The 26,867-nt window shown below is 39.2% G+C and overlaps 1 protein-coding gene across 2 annotated transcripts in view; it reads left to right on the forward strand.

Moving 5' to 3' along the window:
• tspan9a (tetraspanin 9a) overlaps positions 1-26,867 on the forward strand; it is a 320,549-nt gene that overhangs the window by 43,697 nt on the left and 249,985 nt on the right. The window lies entirely within an intron of this gene.

Below are 26,867 nucleotides of genomic sequence, written 5' to 3' on the forward strand. Positions count from 1 at the left end.
ACCTAAACTCTGTAAATATTGCTGAATAGCGTTTTTTCAGCCTGGTTTCATAACAGTGAGTGTTACACTCGAGTTACAATCTGTGGCAAAACAATTTGGACACTTGTCCAAATATTTTTTCTTAGAAAATAAAGGTATTTTAAAAAGGTTGATCTTTCTTTTGTTGGAGTAGCCATCCCTGTTGTCCAGGAAAGGCTTTCTACTTGATTAGGAGCATTGCTATGAGTATTTGATTGCATTTAATGAGTGATACGCGTTATACGTGTGGTTTGTTCACAATTGTACCTCATCCTCAACCTCTTATCCCAGATGGATTGAATGGAGCAACACACATTCTCTGCCCCACATTGGTCTCAGTGCTGGGAAAGGGGTGCTTTATAGTCCTCTAGCAAATGTCTGGCATTAGGCATTGAGCAATAGGTTGATGTTTGTTTGCTCCAGAAAATTCTATTTTTTGCAGTACTTGTGTGTAAGTGTGTTTAAGTGTGTGTAAGACTAATGGTTGCAACTGAAAATTAGAGTGGTGTGTATCTAAATACATTCTTTAGGAATAACGGAACAGAATTTCCAAAATTGTTATAAAAATGAAACTAGACAAAAAAATCATTATAATATACTTTTTTGTGACATTACATTTATTTGTAATGGTAATTTTTACACTATTGAGTTGTACAGTGTACACACAAGCCCATTAGGTGATGGGAGAAGTGTTAGTAATTTAACTGTGATTAATATTTGATTTTGGTCTCCTGTTTCTCTTCTGTCAGAAGACCCATTCTTTTCTGGTCACGGCTGATTACGAGATAAATTGAGCTCTGCTCTCTAATAGATTCATTTTAATGGCTTCACAGTTAATCGATTGTATAATTGATGCATTTGCATGTATAAAAGAAAAAACAATTTATTGGCGTGTCATTAAGGAAAGCAAGAAAAGCATGATATTGTTAGCCTCATGCAAAAACGCTGTATGTCATAAATGGCAAATCTACAGCATAAAGAAAAACAATATTTTAGAACTTTTAATGGAAGTCAGTGTGGAAAGGTTTTATTCCAAGTCTTATTGGAGCAGTTTCATTGGTCCATTCATTATTAATGTTTGACACAGTGAAAAGAACAACTGGTAGATTTATATCATGACAAAAAGCAATATGAGAAAGATGGAGAGAGTTGCGACTATATTCTTCAAAGCAGTGATGGGAACCTCAAGGCTGGACTCCAGCACAGTTTGGTGTTTTCCCGACTTTAAAACCCTTTAAACACATGTATTTGAATATTTTTATCTGAATTTTTTTTGTCTGCATTTTGGCCTTTTCTCCACATGTAACTTCATGTTGGTAACTGAAAACAAAGCAGAGATTTTAAAAACTCTGTTTTCAGTGTGGTTGTATGGGAACTATGAAAACTCTTATGGAAAAAAAAAAGAAATTATGCATGTTTGGCTGAATCTCAAATACCTACTTAGTCTCTACATAGTGCTTTAAGATTTAGAATGTGGAAGGAAATATAAAACAGAAATAGAAATGTTCCTGTCTTTGTTTTCTATATAACCTGATGCATGTGCTTGACTTAAATTAGGTGTATTTTACATTTTATGTATAAATATAAAGCAATATCACTGCATAACTGCAAAATAAAAGAGCTAAGCTTACTATAAGAAACTTTAAAAAGAAGCTTAATAATATGTTCAAATGTACAGCTTTTAGACCATTTAAAATTAAGTTCCTTTGATTTTACCAAATTGAAAACCTGGAATATATTTAAAAGGAAAATGGATGATCACAAACCATCAAAGCAAGCTGTACTGCTTGAATTTTTGCAATCGGAAAAACTAATTCAGAAACTAAAGTGGTCTTAGATCTCTCTCAGGTTTTCCAGAGCTGTATATATTTCTTTTTTGTTATTTAAATGCTGTTGCTTCTCCCTTGGTTTTGGGTTAAACCACCACCACTACCACCAGTCCACTGCAATCTGGGTCAGCTATGACATAATGTCATTTAACCACCTTAAAGATCATGCATGGTGGCTTAGGATAAACTTTCCATCTTCTTTTATCCGGGTGAGCTTTTGACATCAGTTTATAGGAAAATGGGGCAAGGTCTGAAAGTTGCTATTTTTGGAGCTGGATTTGAAGGTGACTGCCAGATTAATGGAAGCAGTGGAACAATTTAAAGACATGATGAAATAAAGGAGCAGCTAGGTCTGCTGTTGTTGGAAGACACTGGATTTCATCAAGAGAATACAGTTCAGCTTAGTGGCAGCCTGAGTGGACTGAACTTCTAGGAGCAGCTAGCAGACAGTGGGTTATTTTTTATGGATGCCATCATAGCTTACTTAGGATCATGAATGCTTTTCTTAGCTTTCCTTTTTTTTTGTCCTGCATCCCATGAAAATCTCATTCAGAAATGGGGCTTAACCTTTAGCCCCTGTGAGCATTTTTCTCCATAAAGGTCCACCTTAAGCTAATTCATTTAGCCTGCCTGTGTTTTCATTGTATTGGCTTTCACTGGGGATAGGGATGGTAGTAGATTTATTCAGTCAGGTCTGTGGTTATGGCTCGGTTGCTCAGTTTTTAAAGCTGTTAAAGCAGTTGAACCATCAAACAGTATTACTATCAGAGATGCTCACCTTGGGCATGCAGTGTATGCAGATCCTTCATATGTTTCCTTTTTTTGCACTGTACTCTGGCTAACCCTCACTGCACTGCTATGGAAAGCACTATGGACATTCAGCTCTGTCCACTCTCTGCATTGCTGAGCTTTATGTCATACTATGTTTCTGACTCAGAGGTCACCAGCTTTAGCTTTAGCTTTAGCTTTGTTTACTACTTTCCCACACATAATGTGACATGCTGGTTAGGTATCAAACCTGTCATTAGCTGAATTTGACGTGTTCAAGGAGGTAAAACACAAAATTCCAGTGTTGTGTGACCCACAACCATCCTGTAGCTTCAGCTAATTTCAGTAATTAACGTCTTCTTTATGACCTCTCCCACAAACAAACGCTTAGGGGCTAAAGCAGAGTGTAAGCAACACAGTTCCAACTTGTCATTAGCAGTGGCAAACCAAGACTCTTCGACCTAGAGCTTCAAAAACTTGGTCAAAATATGAGGCAAAAAACCACCACTATACAATGTTGCTAACTTCAGAACTACTACTGAATGTAATGGTAGTATTTTAGCAGTAAGCTAGGTTAAGCTAGCATGCTGTGTTTGGTGAAACACAGACCTTTAACCATGACAAATACTATTTAACAGGCATTACTATATATTTAACATTTTTATTAGTGTTTGGACAATTTATGCAATTTTATAGTATATAGAATATAATTTGTTTTGCCCAACTTCTGAGACTGGTAATCAAAAAGTTCATGCCTGTATGTAACTTGCTAGTTAAGGTCTTGTGAGAGAAAACAGTAATTCCTGTTTTTCTAAACTTATATACTTATACTTTACATTACATTACATTACATTACATTTGGCAGACGCTTTTGTCCAAAGCGACTTACAATAGTCAAGTACAATGTAAAATAAGTTTAAAGGAAAAACATCTTTGGATAGGGATAAAAGGAGGTCAAAGGGGAATAATAGGATAGAGGAGTGAAGGAGAGGAAGAAGGAAATGAGGTTAGAAGTAGTTAGTGTGTTAGAGGTTAGAAGTAGAGGTTAGAAGGTTAGAAGTAGTTAGTTACTTCTCATACTTAATATTTTACTGGCCATTCTTAATAACATATATACAATGTTTAATGTCTGTGGAATTTGTTTAACTCCAGCAATGTAGGGTGAAAATATAAATAAAGGCTATTTGGGAATTATAATGTAAGCAAGCTTACTAGCAACTTAGCTCAAAAATTGCTGTTTATATCTCAACTTAATATTTACTATCATAAGCGCTGCCACTGTGAGCGGGAGGTCGCAGGCTTGAACCCCCGCTCATGCAGTTTTGCCATCAAGCAGCCGGCACTCAGAGGGAGCAAAATTGGCCCTGCTTCCTCCTGGTGGGTAGATGGCGCTTTCTCCCCACATCACTACTAGGGTGATGTCCACAGCACAGGGCGTCTGTGAGCAGATGTACCGGAACCAAGCCGCTGTGCTTTCCTCCAAGCCCGCTGGCTGCTCTGCAATCCTGCGTAACCAGCAGCTAGCTAGCTAGCTTTAGCTAACTTGTTGGCTTACATTAACAGGAGGCTGAAAGCTAGAGATGGGAACTAAAATAATGAGCTTTCAGCTACATAGCTAACATTTCTTACTGTTAGAATCGTGGTTGAGACAGTTGTTTTCAGTTTAGCATTTTGAAAACACCATAGTAAAGCTAATGTTAATTTTATTCATAATTATTTAAATCTTAGTAGATTTTTAGGTGTTATAAAGAAACATTAGAGCTAAGAGAGAAAGTTATGAGTCTATGAGTAATATACAAGTTTAAACAATTGAATTTAATTTATCATGGTGTAATAGTGCTTTTTAAACTCAGCAGTTATATTGCTAATTACTGATAATACCATGATAGTTTTTTGTTATTGATAACATGATAGAAAAATGTCCTACTCAGTATGCTAAATGAACAAAACACATTATTTCCAGCTCGTAAATGGTTGGTTAATCATGTTGATCCATCCGTGATGGTGTGTTGTCCAAGTACTCTTGCCAGCTTCCTACTCTGCCACACATCTGTCAGTGAGCTAAACAAAGCTGGGTCCAAAGCATGGCACGGCAGCCCTGGAGTCTGCATTGTTTGCCGCATGTCTCTGGTCTGGGTGTTGTCCAGAGACTGCAGGGCCCATTTCTCCTAATCGCAGCTGGGTGAGGAAGAAGCATGGAGGTATTTGTTACATGGTGATAATGGAAGCCACGTTGCTTTTAACTATGTTTCTTCTTTCTTTGGTCAATATGATGTAATTCCAGTGTCAATGTAAAAAGTGTTAGCCATGGTAAAGTTGTATATTATAATATTTAAATATGTAAATATTTTTACATGAAGACTATAGGAAAAAATGATATCCAAATACTCACATAGTACATGATTTGTTTTCATTTTTTTTCTGCACATCATCCAGTTTAACAGGTTTTTTTTTTACTCTCTTTGTAATGAAATGTACAGTCTGATTGTATCTTCATTATGCCTATTGAAGCATTTTGTTTCTATGATAAAATATCATCATTTTGCCAGCGGTAGGTCAACCTATTAAACATGTATTTTCAATTAAACTGTCTTTATGGTAGACATCCCTCTTTTAGAAGAGATCCACTTATCTTGGCAAGCTTGAAGTGAAGGACTTTGTCCTTACTGTTGGAGTGTCTTTGAGTGGTTTAGAGTGTTTAGCCCATATCTGCAAGTTGTTTACTTTGTCATTCAGAGCTTAATGAAGATAAATGAAGATCTTGTACCTCAGTTCGGCCTCCTGTGGAAGGGTCAGCGGATCTAAAAGAGAAATGGAGCACATGCTTTGGATGACCAGGCTTGATTTAGACAGTGTGTGTGTGGGAGTGTGTTTGTGCAGTGCTGACCAGCTCACTGAGTGGCTTGCATGGTTCCAGGGCCTGGGCTATCTGCCCCCTCGTTGACCCCTGTGTGGAAGAATGCTGAGCTATGGATGGACAGTGGTGTGGGCTAGGCTAGACATGGGATTAGTTGCAGCGACTACATTTGGCTACATTTAGTCTAGTCTTATTGTTTCTTTCCGCATGTGGAGTTTGGGGGGGAGGGGTGTTTGTGGGTGCTGGTGGGTGCACATGACCGGGTGTGAAATGTGCTGGATGCTCTTAGAAGTCTATCCATTCAATGGTTTAACCAAATATAAAATATAGATACATTATACAATGGACAAAAGTATTGAGACACCTGCTTATTCATTGTTTTTTTCTGAAATTCAGGTTTATATAAAAAAAAAAAAGGTTTGAGAATTAGAGGACTTGATTGCATTCAATTACAAGAGTGTTAGGTCTCATCCCCAACTCTGGACCAATCATTCCAAAGAACACAGTTCCACTGTTCTTTGGCTTTATACCTTTCTATAACCTCTATCCTATGCCTGTTCGTATTGATCTACTTAAAGCAGCACTAGGTAGGATTTCCTTGATTTTTGATCTTTTTAAAGAAGTAAAATTACAGCTTGCAGCGCTCCATAGAGGTGTAATAGGAGAAATAGCGGTGCTCTTGTGTCTGTGCCGGGCTCCTCTAAGCTCAAACCAGACTCTGTAAGTTTTCCGAGGCGGCCGCGACCAACGCTCGCGAGAACTGCAACCTGCTTTCCGACCTCTAATTCTAACAGTTCTGCAAGGACTACTGGTTCATTCTTTACAAACTAACATACAGACACTCTGGCAGAAGCTGGAAAGAGATTGAATATGTCTGTGAAAGCCAGAAAACGAGAAAGAAAGAAACATTTATTACACTCTACAACTGTAGGGGGAGCCCACAAACACAAAATCTCAATCCTACCTAGTGGAGCTTTAAGAGAGACTAGACGAGCTGTAGATGTGCCTTTGCATGTCAGCAATAAGTATTTATTTTAAAGGGTGTTGAATATAATGTAATTTTCCTTACAATAAGAAATACATATTTTTCATTATTATAGTTAAATAATTTAAATCAAGCACACACAAAAACGCTTTATATATTATATTATTGTTAAATTGGTCGTTAGGTAAACTGACTACTGTAAATAAATGTAATAATAAATAACCGCTAGATTATCACAAAAAAGCTCTCTACTCACCCTCCTAATAAAGAAAGCTAGTTATAATTAATGGGATTCACAAAAGACCACTTTAATCTTAAGGGCTACAGTCTGATGTGTGGAGGCATCAAATATCAAGCCTACTTTGTAATGTAGAAGTGTGTGTGGAACATATGTTCCTGTTAGTTAAGTTAAGTGGCTTGTTGGAGGTTCTTGGAAGTTGTAGTTTGATTAAAGGTTCAACCTGGGCTGCACAGGTTGAGAACCACTGTTCTACATTGTAATATTGGTAAAAGTGGTTCCTCTGGCAGCCCAAGAATTTGGGTCTTATCAGTTTCTTTGTTAGTGGCTCCACCTAGTGTATGCTTAAAGGAATAACACATTTATAGAGTCTTTTTTTTTTTTTCTCCGTAATTGATGTCAAGTCGAGTAGTTTCGTTGACAGTACTGCATATGCACAGACATACAGAGGGTTGAAATTACATTACTCTCAATTCTCTGTATGTCATTGTACTGTGTGAAGTATAAATAAACAAAGATGCAATGATTGGTTAATGACTGGCCTTTTGAGTTTAATCCACCCCTGAGTGTGTAGTTCCAGTCATGCCACAATTAATTTACAATTCACGTTTAGGATATTTACTAAAATACACCATTTCTAAAACTTCCATACAAGTACAAGCTTAAGTAATAGAGAACCACATTAACAGTCAGAACTTGTTCATGTTATAGATCTGTTATGTGTGTGTTATATATCTTCTGACAAGTAATCTGGTAAGGCCTTGCTTCAGCAGTTAGCAGCAGAATCAATACTACTCAAATTGAAAATATTTGTCAGTATCTGTAGTTTAACTGTACACAGCAGTGTGGGTAATTGGAATCCTCGGTGGTGGTACATTTGATGCCACTGCTCAGACTCGATTCCCCTTGCTCACGTATTCAAGATCATTCATAGAACTGCACTCACTGAGTCAAAATCAATAAGCTTGTAAGATGAACTGAAATGATCTCCTGCCATGTTCTGCGGGAGTTTAGACTGCAGCCACCAGAGGGCAGTAGACCTCTTAAAACCAGTCAATGTCCTCAGTAGTCCTGCAGATTCATCAAATTTACATTTCACATTGCCCTTTTTATTAAAGACAGAAACTACAAGACAAGTGCATTAGTAAGGTCAGAATGTGATCACCACCTCATCTCACCCCAAACTACCCAATTCACTTCAGAAGTATTGGATGGAGCACCATTAACACTCCACAGCTCATTGCTCGGGGGCTTTATACCCTTATAGTCCACATCTGGCATTAGGCATGCTATAAGGTGCTAGAGGGGGATAGTATGATGATTGTGATTTGATTTTCTGATTGTATTAACACTATACTATCTTATAAGTTTTATATTAAGCATATTGATACAACCATTTTTTTTCTCTAATTTTTTCCATTTTCTCCTCAATTTACACGGCCAAATACCCAACCCATTCATTAGGACTCCCCCCTATCACTAGTGATGTCCCAACACCAACACCTCCGATTCATGTAAAGTCAACCACCGCCTCTTTTTGAAATGCTGCTGATGCAGCATTAACTGAGTAGCATCACAGCTCGCACAGAGTATTTGAATAGTACTTTTTAGGGACCTGTCTCTACTGATGCATTTTGACTGTGATCCAATGTATTGTTATAATTAAAAATTGTGATTATAATATATTTACTGTATTGCTCAGCCCTAAATCCTGTTTAAAGGTTTGTTTATCCACTCCAGAGAACCTCATTCTATTAGCAGTACTTCTCTACAGCGACTAGACAAGCTGTGTATTTGTGTGCATTTGCACATCTACGTCAGAAACTCATTGCCATTTGCCCTGACAAATGTCTGTGTTTACATTTTCACAGGGTTTACTATTTTAAACTAAACATACCGTGTTAAAAATTGTAAATAAATAAATAAATTAATTAATAAATAAATTATTCAATAATAGATTTTATTTGTTTTCCTCTTATCCAGATCTACTTTTAAGTACAAGTGTCTGCAATTTTTTGCATATGCACTGTTTGGAAACCCTTGTAAAGTGTATTTTTTGTTTGAAAATATGCTTTAGCTTAGTGCTGTATTTAGGTCTGCTTTATAGGGCTGGCCCGAATAGCGTTTTTTGAGCTCCGGATATTCGGCACTGATTCGAAGCGAATATTCGAATATTCGTTTTTAAAAAAAGAGGTAAAAAAAAAATAAATAAAAATAAGCAAATCACGGCCCCTTTAATCCACTGAAAAATGTTCAATTTGCTCTGACCGACGAGACATATTCACCCCGGATTTTTGGTGTTTTTATCCCCCATATTTTTGTGTTTTCACCCCATATTTTTTCTGTGTTTTTAGCCCAGATTTCTTTGTGTTTTCATCCCGGAATTTCTGCTGCCCCACACGCGGCTTATCCGCTGCGTAAGCAGGCTAGGAGGCTGCTGCACGGTTTCTCCGCTGCGCAAGCCAGCCCAGTAAATTGCTGTTTGTGTTTTCACACTTAGGCTATTTGCTTAAAAAAACAAACAAAAAAAACCGTTTGTTCAGGAAGTATTTTATATTCTTAAACATTGTTAATTATATTAGAGGACAGTCATTGTAAACTGTACTTGGTCTATTTCGGTTAAAGGTTTTGTGCAGGGCATATTACTGATTTCGTATTTTTGCACTTGGGCTATAAGCTCAATATTAAATATTTCGTTTGTTTAGAAATTATTTTATATTTTTAAACCATGTTAAATTATATTAGAGTAGAGGAAAGTCATTGTTAATGACGTTATTGTACTTGGTCTATTTCGGTTTAAGGATTGTGCAGGGCATAGCTGTATTACTGATTTTGTATTTTTGCACTTGGGCTATAAGCTCAATATGAAATATTTCGTTTGCTTAGAAATTATTTTATATTTTTAAACCATTTTAAATTATATTAGATAAGAGGAAATTCGTTCAGACATCATTTTTGTAGGCCAGGCTTTTGTAACCGATTTAGCCCCTACTGTTGCCACATTACCCCTTACGTTTTATTATATAAATCAGTTTCGAAGAGCCTGCATTTTTTTTTATCATGTATAATAGAGGTCTGCGTGAGACTGATTTTTAAACCTTCCACGCTCCCGCGTTTCTGTCTCGTTACCGCTCCGCAAAAAAATTGCATCTTTTAATCCCGCGCCCGCCCGCCACATACACATTTCTGCCGCTCCCGCCCCACGTTCCTAATATAAATTAAATAAACTACATTTAATGCTTCAAATTTACTTATAAATTTATTAAAACAGCAGCGCTGAATAGTGCGGTCCCGTTCCTTACCCCAGTCCAAACACCATCTGTGTGTGCGTGTGTGTGTCGGTCCATCCTGCGCGTTGAGAGTTTTCTTTAGGTTTTTTTTTTTTTACAATTATTACAGTTTTATTAACTATTTATTAATTTGCTCCCGCATCGTCTGGATTAAACTCCCGCTCCAGCCAATAACAGTTCAGTTCTGTCCCGCGCGCAAGATATTCTGACGGGACCCGCGAAAACAGAAGTGGTTAGAGTGAGGTGGAACTCTTGAAAGGAGAAAAAAAACGAATATCCGAATACCAAAATTAAAAACCGAATACCTACTCAACGAACGAATATCCGAATACCCGAATATTCGGGTCCAGCCCTACTGCTTTAGCTGTTACCCTTGATCTTGAGGAATATGACGTCATACGTTCTGAAGTGTTAGCACCCCCCTGCTGGGCTGACATGCTCATGCTCATGCAAGAAATGCTTTTGCTTTCTTTTTCAGTGCCTTTCAGAAGTGCTGTGATAAGAAAAGCAGGAAAAAAAAAAACTTAAATTTGAATAATGTCTGGAAAGATTTGGGCACAGCCTTCACTGCTGGATATGAACATATTTATTAACCCAGATAACCCAGTAGACCAGATAGCTGTGCTCATGTGAGGGGAAACAAAGAGACATTCAGTTGTTGAGTGTGCTAAAAAGTGCAGCAGCGTGCAGAAAAAAGGCATGAGCGGAAACCACTCGAGGCCCCTCTTAGTCCGAATATTGATCTCTTAGCAAGATGGAGACAAGAGCTCCCAGGCCCGTCCTCTGGTCCCTCATTAGTGTCAGTGTCTGCTCGGCTCTCTTCATCCGCACTCTCTCTCTGATCGGGGGCACTGGGTCTAGGTGGCTTTAGCTTAGGCTCATACACTCTCACACAACCTTAGTGTGTGTGTGCGTATGGATTGTGTGTGTGTGTGTGTATGTGTGTATGTGTGTGTGTGTGTGTGTGTATGTGTGTGTGTGTGTGTGTGTGTCTGTGTGTGTGTGTGTGTGTGTGTGTGTGTGTGTGTGTGTGTGTGTGTGTGTGCGTGCATTAGTGTGAGGGTGTAAGGGTATGTGTAGGTGGGAGTAACAGAATCCCGACGTGATGTGCTGTTACGCTTTAACAGGGTAAATATAGCTACAGCAGGCAGGACAAGAGGCCCTCATTGCCCTACTTGATCATACATAGAAAGAGAGAGGGAGAGGGAAAGAGAGAGAGAGAGAGAGAGAGAGAGAGAGGGGTGGGGCAAGAGATATAGTCAATCATTATATCAATCACCTCTCCATGCTATGCCCTTCCATACAGCAAGCAGTATCTATCAGGCCAAATGGCAGGATGTATCACATTGCATAAGGTTTAGGAGATAAGAGGAGGCTCTGTGGGTTAGGCATGGAGCATCTGCTGTGTCCTGATCTTCCCTCCTGCCTCTGTTCAGATTAGATTTCCAGCGTGATTTTCCATATCGCTCTTAAAAGTTTAGACACGTGCATCTGAAATGCTACAGAAATCTCTGGTGTGGGATCATCGTAATTAGCGCAGTGCTCCCAGAATAGTCTCTTTTTTCTTTTTTGCCTCTGCCTCCTCGACTCGGGTGCCGGAATCGAGGCCGCCCGGCGTCAGTAGCCCGAGTTGAATCAGCGGGTCAAGGCTTACGAGGGCAGCCATTCGCTGGACGGATTGATTGGCGAGCTTTAAATCAAAGCTATGTTGATGATGCCACTGTAAGTCTATTATTATCAGGCCTGGCAGGATTACCATGCCTTTTACGGCCCCATTAAATGTGTTGAGTCATTCTAGTCGTATATCAAGGTGACATGGGACGGCTCGTATTTTCCACACGTTATATAGCGCAAAGGTTTCCTCTATAAGCTCGCTTTGCTGTCTATTCCATTCCTATGTTTTATTTATCTCTGCTTTTATTTCAGCCTGTTAATGGCTGCATGTGTGTTAGTAGGAGAGTTATGGAGCAGGAGCTCATCTCTAGATCAGATCCTGTTGTCATCCTCTTTAATTCACAGAGGCAGTAAAGTGTATTTACTGGCCTATTAAGGCGGAGTTGGTAAACAACAGCATCTGTGTTCTCTTTCGCCGACAGATACGCAGAGACTTTAGTGCCCAGCTTTTATTAATAGTCACGTACTCTGCATAATTAATGCGGTGGCTAATGAACATGTCATAACTCTTTACGTCATCATATTTTACACAAAGACTTGTGTCTCTGAAATGGCTACTTGCCAAGAACAGGTAAAAAAACAATCATATTTCAAGTAATTTAGGATAAATTCTTTTGGTCCATTCATTATTAAATTGCTTTATAAAATTTAAATTGATACAATGTAAGGAAAAACTGTCAGATTTGCATAAAAAATCGTACAAGTTTTTTGCATAACAGCTGTGAAATTAAAAACAAATATTTATCTGGAGTCTGTACATTGCTTACTCCTTACAGACATTATTCCTGTACTAGTTTTTACCAAATTTGTACTAATTTTTACCATTAGTTCTGTACCATTTCTGGGAGTTTTTACATTCTGAATTGTTTTTCACAGTGTCTGGGCACTTATACATTTTCATCATTCGACAACACATCTCGAACTTTGCAGCATGTTCAGGTTTTATTGAAGGTGCTCTGCCGTATCTAAATGCGCTGTGAGAAAGCAGGCGGTTCAGCTGCCCTGTTTGTTCTCCAGCATGAAGATTAGTGTATAATTGGACTGGAGTTCCATGTAATGCTCGCCTTTGAAACAATAAAGGAAGCCCATAAAGTTGGGATCTTGTTGCCATAGAAATCGGTCACAGATATTGACTGAGAGCTGCATAATCTAGTAAAAATTCCTCTAAAGCTTGATGGGTTTGAATTCTGCCGAGGGACCATGGCATTCCAGACACAATTGGGAATTCTCTGTAGAGGCATTTGGCATTCAGCACCTTCCATACATTCCATCAGATGAAAACGGCTCTACTGGCTATTTTAAAATATTGTTGCTGTCACTTATATTCTCAAATTGCAATTTTGCGGGAGAAAAAAAAAATGCTTTTTTATTATTATTTTTTTTTTACTTTTCTGTAGAAGTAAATGTAAGATTTTATATATTTTTTCTTTAGCATCATTTTGGTGCGTTTCTATTGGTTTGTGCATTGTCACACTGGTAAACAATATATTGTAAAATTGTTTTAAATGGAGATTTTTTTTTAACCATAGCTATATACATACAGATAAGCCTGTCATAATTATTGCATTATCGACTTATCATCCAATATATGGACATACAATATATTTTGGACATATCATGCCCAAGCAGAAGAGCCCATTATTGTGAGTGTGCTGGCATTATAACTTAAATAAATAAAACTTAAATACTGTTTTAAATTAAGATATTTAAACATTTTTATGCTCCAAATCCCATGTCTTGATGGTATTTTTGAAAATTACATTTATATATAATTATCAAGTGGCATAAAATGTAAACAATAATGATAGTAGTAGTAATTTCATGCAGCTATGTTAAATGCCTAAAATAAGACTGCTTGTATTGTGGTGCCTCTGATTTGATTGGCTGATGCACTGTGCATTGGTTAGTTACGTTTTCTTCACCTAATGTGAATTTAAAGGCTTGTTATAGTTTTTACTTTAGTTCACTTTCATTTATAATACTTTGATTCATAATATTTAATTCATGATTGAGTTATAAATAAAACAAATGAATTAAAGAAAAAAGATTAACATAACTACAAAGTCTTGTAATGGGACTACAGCTAGGAGGTAGGTGGAGTATGTGGCGAGGGCTATGACCAATAGAAATATTTGGTGTAAAGTTCTGTTACATTTACTAATTAAAATGTTTGTCCTCTAAATAGTTTTTTCTTACACAGTAATAACGTGATTTGCCAGGTTAAAAGACTTCAAAATATGAGAGAGATGAAATTCTGAGGTGGTCTGTTTGCACAGCTTGATTACAACTCTCTCTTTTCCATAAGCACAGTGGGATGTATTCCCGAGGCTCTATTTGAACTGTAAGAGTAAAATCTCCTGTGTTCAGACAGTGAAGTTGCCTTGATTTGTTCTCCCCCATTGTCAGTCCTCCCTGTTGGGATTTTAGTCCTATTCAGATAAAAAATAAAATAAAATGCTATCAAGGCCTCCAGCCGAAAGAAGCATTTGGATTCCGAGAGAGAAAAGGAACAAAACTTGTATCCTGACTCAAGCACAATCTCTGTGGTTTTCAATTAAAAATGAAATGTGTCTTCACTAAACTTTCTTTTTATACCTGTGAGTGTTTACAGGACTTTTGTTTGTTTCTGTTTTTCAAAGTGTAATATGAATGAATACACTATATTTCTCTCTCTCTCTCTCTCTCTCTCTCTATATATATATATATATATATATATATCGCTTCTCCTTTAGAATTGTATGAGATGTTATGATATCGCTATTTCAAAACTTTACAGAGGGATGAAGAGAGAAATAAGTGAAGAAGCAAAGAGTAAAAAAGTGAATTATCGTAGCTAACATTGAGTTTTTTATTGCGGACCATGCCTGGAGGAATGAAGGTGGAAGTGGATGTGGAGCTTGTTTAACACAAAGTAAAACAGAGAACCGGTACTGCTGTATATATGAAGTTTTAATTTGGGGTGAGGTCCACCCACTCAAATCACTCAAACCATAGCACATCTACGTTAAATTTAAGCCATAACGAGACCACAGAAGGCCACAGTAGACAGTGGACCTGCTGCCACTACTACGTAGAATTGTCTCCTAAAAGAAGTTTGGCTCTGTTGGTTCTGTAATTTGTTATGTAAAATTTAATGCATTTTGCAACAGTAATTGTACTCTTGTTTTCTGTACTTGTTATTTGTCGAATGGCTTGTTAAATATTGGGCCACATTTCCATTCAAATCTCAAGGCTGTGTACTCGCTCTACTACGAGAGAAGCAGCAAAGCCATTCCGCTGAAGTGCAGTGTTATACAGGAGTTTCAGTGAAGTTTCTTCAGCACCGAGGCTGGAGCAGCATTAGCATTAGCTGCAGTGACTAGTATATTGGACTGTAGTCTGCGTGTTTACAGTGTTAAAAGAAGCTACCATTAGCGCTGCTAACCTCAGCTAGGCGCTGTTTCTAACCACGCTGTTGAAAATATTGGCAATCTAAGATTACTGTAAATAAGTGGAAACACTTTACTCACCCAAATAAACAGTTTTCTGCTGAATAAGAAGGGTAATGGCGACACCCTTGTTTCCTTACTATTGTCACCTTAAAATGTGCCTAATCCAGTGCGCTTTATGTATTAAAAAGACTGGAAAATAGACATTCATTGATAGTGTTCCTTATAATACGATGTGCCTTATAGTCTGTAAAATATGGTAATTGTAATACACTTTTACATTACGGTTGTAAATTCATATTGCACTTTGATCTTCCCCTCAACTGTATACATGTACTTGTTGACAAGCTGAGGTATACAGAACCAGCATCTGAAGGTAATATTGTATGTGTATTAAGGTGAAAGAGTTATATTACAGGAATTTACAAAAATAAGACTTTAGGTGCAAAGCATTAGGCAGTTCCATCCATCAAGAAGACTTGTGCAGCTTGAGAAAAGTTACATAGTGCAGTATTCATGTTCCAGCCCAAAGTAGGAGTGAAAGACATATCATTCTCCTTGTTAAAGTCAGTGGTGCTTCAAACAACTAGACTCTGAATCTAACATTTTACGTTAAATACATATGTATTACATATTACTTAGATATTACACAAGAATACTTGAACCAAGAAATGCAGCATTGGTAAGCTATATATGTATTCTGGCCAGAAACCCTGTATATTGAGTTTCTGTATTCGTTATATTTTGATCTGTTTTTATTTGTGTATGAAAATGGTCTTGGTTATTATTGCATGACCTTTACTACAGCCGTGTTTTTTAAGCATTTCTGTGAAGCTCAACGCTGCAGTTTGTTTAGTGTGTAAATAAATAAGCAAACAGTACCAGTCTGTTGTATGCTCACATAACGTCCTGGCCTTGGACAGTGCATCAGGATTCAGACTCAGAATTGTTGTTGTTATTTTCCAGTTCAGGTCAGGTCCTTGCCTCAGTGAATATGATGCTGCTCAGAGCAAACACACACTATAAACACTCAAACATATAAGAAATGGAGGCTAATGGGTGTTGTGGAACTTAGCTATTCATAAAAGGAATCATTTACAGGAGTACACCAATAGCAAAACAACAGGTTTACAGTTCTTTACTGAAAAATGCATTTCATAGCTTTGTGGTCTCCCACCAGCTCTCTTACATCTCCATCCATAACGCACAGTCTAGACAGGTGCCCACATACGCCCCTCAGGCTGATATTTCCAGTGCTCGTTCTGTACCTTTCCATAGGTTAAGGATGGGTTTAGAATAAAGGTTAAGGATGGGTTTAGAATAAAGGTTAAGGATGGGTTTAGAATAAAGGTTAAGGCTGGGTGTAGGTGTAGATTAAGGTTAGGTTTAAATACAGGTAGGTTAAGATTAAGTTTAGGTGTTGAATTTTGAGGTGTACTTTTAACAGTGTGTAGATTAAAGTGTAGATTTAGCTGCAGATTTAAGATGTAGGTCAAGGTTCGACTTAGGTGTAAATTAAGGTTAGGTTAATATTAAGTTCAAATGTATATTTAGGTGTAGGCTGAGGATAGGTTAACATAAGGTTTGGGTGTAGTTTAAGCTATAGGTTAAGATAAGGTTTTTGTGTAAATTAAGGTGTAAATTTAAGATTGTGTATCGTATCGTATACTATAATATCGCCAACATTTTTGGATGTAAATCGTGAATGATATTATACCCTGAAAGATCACCATATCACCCACCCCTAACTATCACATCAGGATACTTCTGTTGTTTTTAGCAAAATAAAAATATCTGATATAATTGACTATTGTTACAAATCTGATAAAATTCTTGTATTGTTTTAATATCTTAGTTAGGAGTGTGCCATATCATATCATATATGCAATAATAAAATATAATTTTCATTTTGTTGCAATAATGTATTGTGGACATATATATATATATTTTTAATTTAGTGTTTTGTCATATCGCCTCGAGTATTGTTATCATGAAAATAACATGAAGTATCGTAATATTATTATTTTACACCCCTAGTGTCGATTTTAGGTATAGGTTAAGGATAGTTTAAGTGTGGGTTAAGGTTAGGGTGTGATTTAAATTAAGGTGTTGGTTGAGATAAGGTTTAGATGTATATTTATCTATAGGTTGAGGTAAAGTTAAGTTTAAAGTAAGGTGTAGGTTAAAATTAGGTTTTGGTGTAGATTTAGGTGTAGGTTAAATATGGATTAGGATAAGGTTTTTGATCAGTGTAGGTTAGAAGTGGGTTAACATTAGGTTTTGAATGTAGATTAAAATGTTAGTTAAGCTTTGGTCAAGTCAAGGAGCTTTTATTGTCCTCACAGCTGAGCACAGGTACGTAACGAATTACGTTCCTCCAGAACCATGGTGCAACGTGAAACAATACAAAAGACACAAAGATACAAAAGGGCAAACATGTATTGAATGTGCAACATAGAAGTATAACACTACAATAAATATAATAAATACAGCAGACATCACACAATTTAACAGACAAGACAGTGCAGTACTGATTTGGTATAGTGAGGATAAGATGCAGAGATGTGTAACATACTGTAACAAATAGAGCTTACATGATCACAGCAATTAATGAGGTAGAGAGTTCATAGTTCTTATGCAATGAGAACTAAAACGGGCCAAAACGGGCATGTCACCCCACTACTCATTGAGCTCCATTGGCTACCAGTTGATGCTTGCATCAAATTCAAAGCTCTTACAATTGCCTACAAGGTGATGATGGAACACCTCCTTCCTACCTGCACTCGCTCCTGAAGACTTACGCTACCTCCCGGCCGCTGCGCTCCTCCAATGAACGTCGGCTTGCTTTACCAAACAAACATTAAGACAAACAATCCAGACTGTTCTCATACAGAGTTCCCCAATGGTGGAACAAACTACCTTCCACTACCAGATCAGGAGAATCTCTCGCTATCTTTAATAAACTCCTGAAGACAGAGCTCTTCAAAGAGCACTTACTCTCCTAACACCTCTAACACACTAACTAATTCTAACCTCATCTCCTTCTTCCCCTCCTTCACTTCTCTATCCCATTATTTCCTTTTGACCTCCTGTAGGCCCTATCTAAAGATGTTTTTACCTTTAACTTCTAGGGGTGTGACGAGACACTAATATGACAAGACGAGACACGATATTGGGTTCACGAGAACGAGACGAGACAAGATTTAAAAATAAAATTTTAAAGACAAAATCATATAACGCAAACTTAACAGACTGGTTTCTCTTACACATTGATTCTATAAGAAATAGAAATAAGAATAAGAATAAAAAAAAAAAAATAGTGCAAACAATAACCGCGGAGCTCAGCTACTGTCGCGCAGAGCTTTTTAACTGTACTGAGGAGCTCACTTACTGTTTTTTTTTTGTTTTTTTTCCCGCGAGACAGGTTTAAGCTTGACGAGAAATATCGTCAAATATAATCTCGCGAGATCTCGTGCCACGATATCTCTTCACACCCCTATTAACTTCTATTACTTTTGTACTTCACTATTGTAAGTCGCTTTGGACAAAAGCGTCTGCCAAATGTAATGGAATGGAATGGAATGGAATGAGCAGCACATTTTACAAACAAAAAAGCACCATGTTTCATTCCCGCAGTGGCTGCTGTGACTGCTCGCACCGCCAACTGAAAGAGGTAGGAGAAAATATTGTTCCTTCAATCCCCTCAACTTGAATTCCTGCCAGTCCAGGGGATTGAACTGTGATTTCTGGGCCCAAGTACACTTCTCAAACCAAATTTCAACTTGTAGCTAAGATCTTCTTTCCACCCAGCTGGTGATCATTTTAAACCTGAGGAAACTTTGTGTGTGTGTGTGTGTGTGTGTGTGTGTGTGTGTGTGTGTGCTGCTACACCTAAGCACCTTTTTGTGTGTGTGTGTGTGCTGCTACACCTAAGCACCGTTTTTGTGTGTGTGGAGCTTGTTTTCCTGTTTGTGTGTGTGTGTGTGTGTGTGTGTGTGTGTGGTGTGCCAAGAGCACATTTGCATACTTTTTGTCTGTCTGTGTAACTGAGAGCATAAAGAGAGCCATGGCTTGCTCAGGTGTGGAGCAGGGAGGCAGCTTTGTGAAGCGGGCGGTGATGGATGAGGGGTTTGGGGGATCACGGCTGTGTGAGTGGGCATTCGTTGAGCGTGTGACTGCTGTCAGAAAGCTGGCTGAGGGTTTTTGTCACTGTCACAGTGCAGCGTCCCACATCCAGACTCTCTGCATGACACCGAACACAGGGCAAAGGATAAACAAAGAAATGCGAGTCCATATCAACTTTATATCCAAAAATTTGTGGAAACCTTTTTATAACTTTATTTAATTTTTTCCCCCATTTTCTACACAACTTACAGAGCCAATTACCCAACCCCCTCATTAGGACTCCCCCTACCACTAGCAATGCCCCAAAACCAAAATGGGCAAGACTAGCACATGCTACCTCTGATACACGTGAAGTCAGCCACCGCCTCTTTTTGAACTGCTTCTGATGCAGGAGGAAAGTGCAGCAACTCGGTTCTTATACATCAGCTCACAGACACCTAGTGCTACGGACATCACCCTTTGGAATAATCTACCCACCCAGAGAGAGCAAGGTCAATTGTGCTCTCTCAGGGCTCCCTTAGCTAATGACAAGCTGCATGAACAGAATTCAAAACGATGGACACCCTTTCTAACAAATATTCAGCTACTTTTTTTGTATGCATGTGCAACTGCACACATACAGCTTGTCTAGTCAGTGCATAGAATATTATCAGGACATTAGGAGTCTCTGGAGCAATGAAACAATTAACTATTTGGTACCACGTCTAATGCAATGAGTGAGGTAGAAGGATATTAAGCTGTGCTCCATCTAATACTTCTGGGAAGTTTTATGGAGTTGCAAATTATATAAGATGGTTTTCATGGCATTACAACAATCTGTAGACAGCAAAGTGTGTGGTAATGATTGTGACCAGCGATATCTGCCTAGAATTGACCATGCAATCAGACATGCAATCTGGCAGGAATCACATAATGCATGAGCAACAGATGCATATTTTGGAAGTCTTTTATCATCCATGGTAGGTGGCAAAAGTCATGGGAGAGTACTGTGCAGTCTTTGGAAAGTACACAGAAAGCTAAAATTTAAACTATAACAATTACTATATTTTTGGGTGGAGAGCTTTTGAGATGTTTTAATGAACACAGTGCTGCTAAACCTTTTTGTTATTGTTATTTGTTATTTGTTGTTTATTCTTATATTAGTGTTTAAATCTCTTTCTGCCCAGATAAGAAGTTTTTTCAGTCTTCTCAATTTTCACAGTACTCTACTGCATAGTCTGCATAATGCATTTTAATGGGACTGTATTACATCTGTATATATTACATGAAGGATACAGAAAAAATATTTGAGGTTCACGTTTCCAGCCATGCTGCTTCACACCTTATGAGGTGACCACTCCCCAGCTCTTACAGCAGTATGGAAGTTCAGGCTGTGAAAAGTGAATTTCAGTGTGGCTTTGAAGAGCACAGTAATATACTGCAGATCCGGCTGTAGAACCTTTTCATTCTGTTCGAGTTCGTTTTAAGAACGAGCAGCCTGTCCCTGCATGCTTTCCTCATTTCCTTCATGAGGAGCTCCATTATAGTTCTTTAAAGGCTATGCAGTCTTAACGCAGGAATAACGCAGCGAGAAGCTTGTATGGAAGTCCAGCTCGGGTTAAGTGTGAATCCTGCAGCTGAGTGCTGGGAAAAGCATTGAGTGTAGTGAACTTCTTCACCTGCTGAGGGTGTCGCCGCTGTCCTGCTTTCTACATCTGGTCACCATAGCCTGGCCTGGCCTGCTTTTTACACTCGCGGACCCAAGCATTGTCACCACAGGGAGCCTCCAGCAAGCTGACAGACACTCTGGTCACTAGGACACCTAAAGGACAAACATTGGCCAGGCACCAGAGAGCTAGTATGCAGGGAACAAGCGTGTATATGTGTGTATATATGTGTGTGTGTGTGAGCAATGAAGGCGCCTGACTCATCATCCAGGCCACTGACAGTTGCTCGAGACGGCGGGATGGGAGCTGGTAGTGGAGCTATAGCCCTGCAATGCTGCAGCAGAGCTAAATATTATGAAGCGTTGCTTGGAAAAGGCCAGCGCTGTCCATCTCTGAATTAATAGGGGGCGTTAAAATAGGAGCCGTGATACATGGTATTAACAGCCCCCTCCCCCCACACTGCTGCAGTCCCCTCCACCTTTCTATGCTCCCTCCTTGTTAGGCTGCTCTGAGCATGGTAATGGAAAATGCATGCCGCAGGCCATGGAGTTCAGATACCCCATGCTGGGAGACCCCTACTGGGCAGTACAGCTCATCGGTATAGACAAAAATACTACAGTTTGGTTGGGTGGAAAAAATATGACGCCATCTTGATATGCTATACACTATGTCTTGCACAAGGGTTTGGGAATCTTGTGTGTCTCAATTGCATAATCAGCTATAAAACACCACAAGTGTACAAGTATTCTCAAAATCAGAAATTCAAATGTGGTCTGTGCAAATCTTGCAAGTCTTTCTGCTTTTCAAGGTGTTCTGTACCACACTAGATTTTCCTCAATTGAAAGTATAGCTGTCCGTAACTGTGCCCTATTCACTATATAGTACACCACTTTTGGTATCCTTTGTTTTGTAGTAGTGCTAAATATCAAGTTCGCTGTAACAGTCCTACAGTGCACCTCAATTTACTGTGCACTATTGAAAGTAGAATACTCATAATTAATTGCATGGTTTGGCTTAAAGATTGCAATGCAGCTTCCTTACAGTCCAAAGAAAAGACTCAATGTTCAATGTTTTGTGACCTTGCCAAATTCTATTCCCTCTAAATATGCTCTGTATAGTTATCTTGATTATTGCTTGTAGGAAATTCTTTCTCTGCCGTGTAGGCATTAATTACTGCCATTTTCAGATCTTTAGCCAGTTGCAGAGAGGAGCTATATGTTTGAGTGTTTGTATTGAAAAATGTTGTTTGTTATTTGTAGTACTGAGATGATGATGATTAAGAAAAGTAACAGTAACCTACATTGTGCAGCCCTGCTCAGCAGCGGCATCTGCTCCAAGCAGCCTTGAGCTGTCTAAGCCTGGGGCCCGATCAAAGGCGGGGCTGGAGAGCGCCCCCCTCATGGCTTGGCCTGGCCTAGTTCTAATGAAGCTATCAGATCCAGGGGGCTACAGATCTCCACTGATCAGCGCTGCTGTTGGCAGATAAATAAATAAGGAAAACAGAGAGGGAGGAGAGGGGCTCATATGAGCCCCCCATGTACTCATGAGGAATTTCTCCACACTCTGCTCTACATTTACTACCTGCAATAAAGCCCTGCGAGGGGTGGAGGAGTGGAAGATCAGTGAGCCTTGTGTGTGTGTGTGTGTGTGTGTGGGTGGGTGTGTGTGTGTTATGTGTGCGAGTAAGAGAGATAAATGTGATGGGGGACGGGCGAGTGTAGGCTTTGGTTGTCAGGAGTGTGTGCGTGTGTGTGCATGAGAGGGAGAGGGATGAGATAAATGTGAAGCTTGCTCTGTAGTTTGGAATAGCACCTGTTAAATGTGATTGCACAGCAATGAGGTGGTCATAAATCAGTTGGGTCAATCAGCTGCACACTGTTCATCAACCACCTAACTGGAGCTGCAATGTCCAGTTATCTTCTCTCTTCTTCTTCTTCTTCTTCTTCTTCTCCTCTCCCTCCATCCCTTCCTCCATCCCCTAACCTCCACTACTGCTCCTATCCATCAGGCTCTTTTCCATTACGCGCACTGCAGGCCCAGTGCGCGGAACTGCACCATGCATTTTCCTGGGCATAGGCTATTAATGTTCATGCCTGCTGAGACTCTGTGGCCATCTGTATTTCAGTTCTGCCTGTGGCAACTTGCAGCCCAAACACTGCCACTGCCCTGGCAGACCCACGGACACTAACAAATCCAAGCGCATTTGGTATTCAGGGCGTTTGCACGTAATCTGTTCCAGAAAAGCTTCCCCAGAGAATGGATGAATGTGCCAGGAAGCCCATGGCCTCCGGTGTGTCTGTGTGGATCTGTTGCCGGACTAAGGGCTTTTACGAGCACTGTATTGTCAGCAGAAGTCTGACAGACTTACGGACAGGTTTAAAGTGCAACTGATGACTTCTGCTTGAGCTTACCAGAAAGCTGCAGAAAACCTCAGCTCAAAAATTGAGCAGTACCCCCGGTCTTGCGAAGAGAAGTCCTTTTCTTTCATTTTTTTTCCTTTAAAAGAAAACTGGACCAACATACAATTAGAACACAACAATCAGGAATCAAAAGATGGTCATGATAGAGCACTGTGCTTTTGTTCCTTCTACCCCCACGTCCTGCCAGTCCTGGGGACCAAGCCAGTGAACTTCCATTCTCTAGCCTGCTTCTTCAACCTATAAGCCACAGCAACTCCCCACTTAGCTTCAGTCCCCATTGGCATCTCTTATATTGTCTGTTTTAAGAGATGGACTGACTATGTTTTTTAATGAGCTACTGTGATGTCTGCAGCAGACATTGGTGGACAAGCCTACTTAGTTGCAGGTTGGGTGGAATTGACTGATAGCTCTGAGATTCAAAGTGCAGTTGATGACCTCTGCTTGCTTGAGCCGGCTACTTACCAAAAAAAGTCCCACAAAGGAAGAACCCAAGGACTAGCAGTACCCACAGTCCAGTGAAGTCCTCAGGGTCAGGGGGCATGCTGAGGAAGCAGAGGGCACTTTTCCTTCACCTTCCCTGCTCCCCCACTTCCTGCCATTCCTGTGGATCAAGCCAGTGACATAATCAACCTAATTCCGTGGCTGTGAGAACACACACCTGGAACAGAGGGCAACCTTCTAAGGACCTGGGTGTTGAATGTCTTACTCAAGGGCACCTCAGCCATGAATGTTATAGAAGGAAAAGGTGCTGTTTTGGCACTAGTTGTGGTCTGCTTCCTGCTAATCCTGATGATCAAATCATTGACATTCCACGGAGCCCATATTGCTAACCTATGGCAAAACAAGACAACCAAATTCATCATACTTTTGCAGGATGCACAGATAGAATGTGTCCTTCTTTAACGGAAGCCATGGGCAGCTATTTCTGTGGGGCCCGTAGAGCGGTAAGGGTTAAGGGCTTTGTTCAAGGCTCCAACAATGGCAGTATGCCAAACCTGTGTATCAAACCCTCAGTCCTGTCATCAACAACCTACTCCAACTGCTCTAACCACTGAGCCACCACTACCAGAAAACAAGATCTAATGAGCATCATACATATGATACACGTTTTCTTCACAGGCCTCTGAGACCTTTGTCCTCTATTGCCCCCTTAAACATGACTGTTTTAACCACCACAGTAATCTAAGAACACATGCTTCATTTGTACAGTAGAGCCATGCTTTTGCAAAGCTCTGCCCAGGTCATATTCTTACATACATCTCTTTGACCTTTCAGAGGGCTTCCCTGACATGCCTAATCCCTCAAAATCCCACTGGCAACTTGTGCAAGAAGATATCCGTTCCCTTCCAGCTCATGGAACATGAGTGTGCTGTGAATATTTGCATGGGTGTGGTCTTACAGGAAGAATCAAGTTTAGCAGTGCCGTTCGCTGTCTCAGAGCCTCCAGGAATACAGCTGATTCCCTTGTGGTTGAGAAGGAAGAAAAGTGGGGTCCTTCTCTTTCTCGTTGCATAGCAACCTTACTAGCCAGTTGCCTGTTTTATCCTTTAAGCACAAGAAGACAGATAGGCACCTGTACGAAATGACCATTTCCATTCATTTCAGTGGCATCTATGGAGGAACACCAAGTTCCTCACAAGTTTCTGCTCAGTTCTAATCTATCTTGCTGCTGAACATGTCATTCATGGTATTAATCTAGAGAAATCTAGACATATGTGTAAATGCATGGCCTCTGTTTTAGAAAAAGTTACAATAAAAGCATCTACTGAACAAAAAAAGCCCCAAATATGTTTTTATTCATTCTTTCACTTCTGTCTCAGAGTCTCTATTGTTTGGCAGCGGGTCTTTCTTGATGTTTGCATTAGTTTAAACCCATCGTTCAACATTTGTTCCTGTTCATTTCTTCGTCTCCCTTGACTCCCTCTCTGTTAGCTCTGTTATTCACACTCTGAACTTCTCCATATCCCTCACAATCTCTCACTATGCTGCTGTCCAGCCCACTTGCTCTCATGTCCGCTGACTAAGGATACAGCGAGCAGATGCCACAAGATACCAACTACATGAAGGCATACAAGTGAGTTTCTCGTTTTTCTCTCTCTTGTGCTCTCCCTCGCTCACTGTATGTATATAGTTACTGACATCGAATCTGGCAGCTCTTATTTACGTTGTGTCCAGATTTCATAATAAATGGACTAATGGAAATATTCCAAAATTACACTTTACGCTACCTTCCATATAAATGTGAAAGTGTGAAAGAATGTTTTATTGAGTAATTTAAACATGTTCTTTGATGTATAAATTATATGCATGTGACTTGAGGTGAAACATGTGCAGACATAAAGCCTAATTACCATCCTGTAATGTTGCCTAAGATTTAAAACGCACTAATTTTCTATAACAAAGGTGGAAAGAAAAAAATACTACCAAACTCTGTTTTAGATATTTTGTTTGCAGCACTATTGAAGGCTCATAGGTCTTGCATAATATAGTATGATTTTAACACTGTAATAGAAATAATTAAAGTAAAGGAGTTTTAGTTACAGTATTTCATCTTACTGCATGGTGTGGATGTCATTTTGTTGTGTCCTCTCAGAGTAATAAAGTGATAATAGCTGATAAGCTTGTAGCCTTGCACAACTTATTTCCTCTTGCTTGGATTTTTTTAGTCTTATCTTTAAAAAAAAGCCTCCGTTTCCCTTCTGATGTGAGTTTAGCACCAGTTTTGATAAATTGAGGTAGTATTTTTGGGGAGGGAATTATTGAGAGAGGAAATGGTAAAAGCTTTTAGCCTAGCACCTATCTATTTGCTTAGTTGCATGTCAAGTTTGAGCTCTTCTTTCTGTGGACACTAGCATGGGAAAAGCTTTGAGGCAACCTATCTTTCCATAACTAACAGAGTCTGTAGTAGATGAGCTGCTCTCCAGTATCAACAACACCATTTTCTCCTGAATTCATTCCCCAGTTTTACCATTTCATAAGCTTTGACTCAAGCTATCTGTGGTGGCCTGAGTGTATGTAAATATTGGAGGTGTAAAAGCAGGTCAGAACTGTTTCTTTTGGGAAAAAGTCTCATTAAATAGTACAGTTTGATATTCTAGGGCCCCTGTTTTTCTCTTATGCTAAGTTGATTCATTGCATATGTAGTATGTGCATTGTTATGTCATGCTTGGATAAAAGGATAAAATATATGGCAGTTGGCATTCTTCAGCAGTGCTTTTATATATTGGGATTGTATTAGGTTAGAACCATATATGCAGGTGTGCTCTATTGTCATTGTTACTGAGAACATTCTGCGTTTATCAGTTCTGAAGTTCTGCACTGCAGAGAAATCGTTTGGTGATGTAAGACAATGGCAAGTGCTTTGGACCATGCAATGGTATGCAAACACGTTCTCTCTTCACTATTTGGTACACAGAGGATATAGTTTGCACTTGGTCTACTCTGTTGAATTGTTACACAGAAGCCTGAAATTATATGTTTGTATTATAATGGTACGTGTTCGTTTGCCACTTTGCTTGGCCACGCATTCTATTCATTTCAAAGAAGAGAGCTGCCGGATTGTGCTGCATAGAGATCAGCCTCATCCGTG

This window comes from Astyanax mexicanus, chromosome 9, assembly GCF_023375975.1.
Source record: "Astyanax mexicanus isolate ESR-SI-001 chromosome 9, AstMex3_surface, whole genome shotgun sequence".
Taxonomy (NCBI): Eukaryota; Metazoa; Chordata; class Actinopteri; order Characiformes; family Acestrorhamphidae; genus Astyanax; species Astyanax mexicanus.